A 5,814-nucleotide genomic window follows, 5' to 3' on the forward strand; every position below is an offset into this window, starting at 1 on the left:
GCTCGAATTTGAGTGTCATTCACACCAATGGAATAAGAATGATGATCTCTTCGATCTGAAGCTAAGTTTATCAAAATTCTGACACTTTGAGTTTTGAGCCTAATTTTGAGCACCTAATCACTCCTCCCCACTGGAAGCCTTTTGGACCCCAAAAGGATCACTCTCAATTGTCCAACAGGTGAGGGTACAGTTCCCTCACCTTTCCAACCTCTATCCATTTGGATTTTAAAGGATTTGTACCCTTGAGCCCCACTCGAAGATAATCGATACTTCCCCTTTTTGATGTCCTTGTTCTTTTGTCAAGTATAGTGTCTTGCTGAATCTCATCAAAGAATTTTGGAGAAAAGTCTTCAATAGATGGAATTTGACTATTCTCTCCTTGATCTTCAATCAAAGGAGGCTCATACAACATTAAATTCTCAATATTAACAACATCATAAATTTTCATATATGAAGGTAAATCCAACCTGAAGGCATTGTTACCAATCTTTTCCAAAATTCTGAATGGACCATATCTAATTGGTTTTAGCTTTTTACCTTCTCCTTGGAGCCTCTCTTTGTTAATTTAAAGCCAAACTTCATCACCAACTTGGAACTTGTGATCTTGACGATGCTTTTCGGGCCTTGATTTGTACTTTCCTTGGATTTTCTCAAGTTGTTCATGAACCTTTTGGTGCACTAATTGGATTTGTTTAATGAACCTTCTTTCTTTGTCTATGTCGCTATGACCTTCAATAGCAACATCTTTCCAAAAATAAAATCCAAAGGAGATTTAGGCAAGTATCCCATGCATGCCTCAAATGGAAAAGTTTGAGTGCAAGAGTGCTTGGCTCAGTTGTAAGCATGCTGAATATAGTGCAAATGTTCATCCAACAACTTAAGATGCTTGCTGCAATACCCGCGAAGAAGATGTATCATTGTTCTGTTCACCACTTCCTTTTGACCATCTGTTTGTGAATGAAAAATTTTACTCTTTTTCTATTTGGTGTACATGAATCCCCACAAGCTTAACCAAAAATTCCCAACAAAGCGAGAATCTCGATCACTAACAATGGATGTGGGCAATCCAAAATGCACCCAAACATTATGAAAGAATAACTGAGCAACTTGTTCAGCTGTAACTTGCTTTTTACATGGCATCAAAATACACATTTTGCTGAACCTATCTACAAATACATACAAATAACCATGACCTCTTTTTGAAAATGGAAGACCTCCTTCAAAATCCATAAAAACACTCTCCCACGGTCGTGAAGGAACCGGAAGTGGTGAGTGCACTCCTAACTTCCTATTTCTAGGCTTATTGATTGCACATAATGAACATCCTTTAATAAAACGAGACACACTTTCAAGCATACGAGGCCAATAACAATACCTCTGTAGATGTGCCACCGTCTTACTTACACCAAAATGACTAGCAATACGAGAAGCATGTGCCTCCCTTATGATGTTAACTCTTTCTCCCCGTGGAATACAAAGCTTGCCAAGATGGTGCGACAAGTTATCATGCAAATGATAATCCAATTCCTCTACTTGGTTACGTTGACTCAAGCTTGTATAAACATCTTGAAAGTCATTATCTAATGCATATTGCTCAATATAACTTTCATGTAAAACATAATTATGCTTGAGTAAAGTAGTTGCACTAACAATAGGCCGAGAAAGAATATCAACAACTTTATTGTAGATACCTTCCTTATACCTAATTACCAAGTGGAATTGTTGAAGAAAACCCATCCATCGAAAGTGCCTTGATTGTTGCAACTTTGATTGTGATTGTAGGTATTGCAATGGTTGATGATTAGTGTGAATGACACTTTCCTTACCCATCAAGTAGTGCTTCCATTTTTCACACTTTGCACCAACGCATATAATTCCTTGTCATATGTAAGATATTAGATATCATTTTTGGGATTCAACTGAGTTAAGTAAGTCATTCATCTATGACCATTTCCATGAGAGATAGTCATAACTGACTAATTTCTCATGATTTCTGAATAGGCCACTTCGCACTCATTGCATCAGGTGATGCTCACAGGGGTGAAGAGGTGGGATTGAAACTAATGAAATGAATCACATAGCGTCAATCATCACTTCTGGGGCTTGCACCCGGTAACCAAGACTTCCTGGGAGGTCACCCATCCCAGATCGACTCTGGCTCAAGCGCGCTTAATTGTGGAGTTTTCCCCACAATCAAGTCCACTTAGCTTGCTACCCCATTTACAAAACCCTAGCAAGTATTGTGCCTCATGAACTGGGTGCAAGCCCCAGAAGTGATGATTGATGCTATGTGATTGATTTCACTAGTTTCAATCCCACTTCTTCACCCCTATGAGCATCACTTGATGTAATGAGTGCTAAGTGGACTATTCAAAAATCATGAGAAATTAGTCAGTTATGACTACCTCTCATGAAAATGGTCATAGATGAATGACTTACTTAACGCAGTTGAATCCCAAAAATGATATCTGATATAATGCACTGCAAAACCCCCCAATACTATATGTAGGATAGTTAATCACTGCACCATTAAAAGTTTCTGAATGAAAACAGATAGGATTACCATGTTGCATGAGGACTGCACCCATAGCATAATCACTGGCATTAGTCTGAATATCAAACAACTGTCTCAAGTCTGGAAGCGCGAGTACTGGAGTTGTACTAATCTTTTCTTTCAACGCATCAAAGGCCTTTTGTTGTTTACCTCCCCACTGAAAAGCCTTTTTCACACTTGTCATCCCTTGCAAAGGAGCGGCTATAAGAGAAAATTTAACAATGAATTTCCTCCAATATTGGGTTTCTCCCAAAAAACTTCTTACCTCTGTAACTGTCTTGGGCCTTGGCCAATTCACAATGACGTCAACCTTGGAGGGATCTATTTTTAACTCACCTCCTCCAACAGTATGACCCAAGTATACTAAAGAAGTTTTCCCAAACTCGCACTTTGACATCATAAGATACACCTATTTTTTTTCAAGACATCAAGTACTTTTCTTACATGCATGACATGTTCATCTCAAGATTTAATTAAAATTAAGATGTCATCTAAGTAGACTATGACAAACTCATCAAGAAATGGCCTCAATACATCATTCATCACACGCATGAATGTAGTGGGAGCATTACATAAACCGAACGACATAACTAGCCATTCAAACAAACCATGTTTTGTTGAATGCTATCTTCCAAATGTCTCCTTTAGCTATTCTAATTTGATGGTAGCCACTTCTTAATTCCAACTTAGTAAAATACTTTGCATCTTTCAATTGATCAAGTAAATCATCTATTCTGGGCAGTGGATAACAGTTCTTTACCGTAATTTTGTTGAATGCATGAAAGTCCACACACATGCGCCATGTTCCATCCTTCTTTGGCACCAAGACAATAGGTGAACCACACGACTAGGAAGATGGTCTGATGATCCCTTTGTTCAACAACTCTGGAATTTGCTTCTTAATTTCTATGCTTTCCATTACTGACATCTTATGCATGCCAATGTTAGGAAAATGACAATCTTGGGAGGTAATCCCTTTGGTTCCTGAAACATCTCATCATATTGGTTAACTATGTCAACCAATTCAGATTTCATATTTGAATCACAACCTTTAAAAGCTTCATTATTAACATCATCCTTGGGTTTGATCATTAGAAGCACAAAATTCTTGCTCGAATTCACTAGCCTTTTCATCTACCCTACGTTTACAAGTAAAAGATTTATTTTCTTGCTATGAGATCTCACAGTATATTCTACTCCATTTTTGAATAAATGATATTTATTTTCATGTCTATGGAAGATAGATTTTCTTTCATAAAGGTACACGTTGCCCATAACTATGCCACAAATATCTAACGGCACAACATCAAGCTCCACTTCATCTATGAAATTTGTAGTAATGGCGAATTTTAGTTTACACTTTCTTGTAACCTGCAATTGCGCATAGTCACACACCCATCCAAGTGGATACGGTTTATGATATGGAATGGTTTCCAAATTTAAACTTTTGACAATGTTTTAAGAGATAAGATTGGCTTGAGAGCCACTATCAAAAAGCATCTCAATCTTGTTGTGTTTTGATATCACCCTTATGTGAAAAAGTTCTATTCTACTCTTTTCATTTAGAGCTTCATTTTGTGAGTTTGAAGAACTAGTGCTAGCAATGAATTCTTTTCCTTTTAACCCATGGATGTGATTTTAGTTCCATCACCCGAATCGGATTCCAAATCTTGTTGAGTGGTTGCAGTTGTCTTTTGTTTTCCTTTGTTGTTGTTTCTCTTTGGCCTCATTTTAGGATGAAGCTTCCAACAATGAGCTTTATCGTGACCCTCTCTAGAACAATGTTTGCATGTAACTTTCTCTTCTTGTTTATTGATACACGCATTTTTCTTTGCCTTCCCTTTGAAAGCCTTTTTCTTTCCTTTACTCTTAAATGGCTTTTTACTACCTTCTTTTGGGGTGTTTTCCCCTCTTGCCTCAAGATGAGTGGCTTGCACACACACACACACACGTCATCTAGATTATTGGGATTAAACATTAAGATAGTATGCCTAATGTAATTGTGTAAACCCGCTACGTACTTCAGCAATGTGTCTTGTGATTGCAAATCTACACCTAACATCAAAGACCTTTTTATGAATTCTTGGGTGTAATCTTGCACATTTTGACCTTTAAGCTGTCTAAATTTTTGCCAATTCATGATGGCTCTCTACATATAATCTAGAGGGTAGAATTGGCTTTTGATTGCAGCAATGAAATCATTCCAAAAAATTGAGATCTTACCATGAATTTTAATCTCCTCTTGGGTCTTTGATTCCCACCATACTAGTGTTGCACCCTCCATTCTCAAGGAAGATAAATGAATCTTTATGTCATCCTCTTGAAGGTTTTGAATCTTGCAATAGACCTCCAACTGACGAATCCAATTATCAATCTTCTATGCATTCACTTCACCATTATACATGGGCAGCTCAAATTTAACATCAAGTTTTAAAAAAGGTGATTTACCAGCTCCTTTTGAAGTATGATGATGAGTATGAGTAAGAGCTGTGTTAATGGAAGAGGGTGAAGATGCTTGTGAGGAAGAAGATGAAGAAGATGGTGGAGGTTTGTCTCCGTTTCCATCACCTCCTCCTAAAGAGCTTTCTCCTTTGGAAGGTTTGGAACTTTCCTCCTGCAGTCTGGTATTCCTCTCTTCATAGAAGACCTTTACCATCTTTGTCATATCAAAGAAAGCCTTTCTGAAGCTCTTCTCATCTTCTATCATGTTTGTAAGTTCTCCTTCATGAGACATGATCTTTGGAGTCTCAACTGCAACTCGAGGTTGAACTGGTGTTGTAGATTGTGGCAACCTTGCTCTCCTTCCCCTTGACCAAACTTCAGGGCTTCCAACCAACTTTCCTTCACCTCTTTTGAGTTTTAACCTTGTAAGCATGACATAACTTGCAAAAAATTAAATCCTTCTTTCACAAAGAAAACCTAGAGCTTTGATATCAAATTGATCTTATTTATAATATTAGATTGTAGTGCTAATATCCTCCTCATATTATAAACAAAATGTTTTCATTGTGCTTAAGGATTCATGAATTTTCGCAAGTGAAATGAGTAGTTTTTATGTTAATTTTATGAGCAATTTAATGTAAATAAGAAACTAAATAGCAGTATAAACATGTACATAACATCATCAAAAAAACATTATAACAAGCACATGATAAAGGAGTTCACCCCTCTTGGGCTACGTCTCGTTGGTCCAACTTCCAACGGCTTGGGCCTCTCTATTATTCTCAAAAGTGTAAAAAATTGTGTTTACAATGCTCAAA

Source organism: Pinus tabuliformis, chromosome J, assembly GCF_031772625.1.
Source record: "Pinus tabuliformis cultivar Carrire ecotype Pingquan chromosome J, CPIR1, whole genome shotgun sequence".
NCBI classification, from domain to species: Eukaryota; Viridiplantae; Streptophyta; class Pinopsida; order Pinales; family Pinaceae; genus Pinus; species Pinus tabuliformis.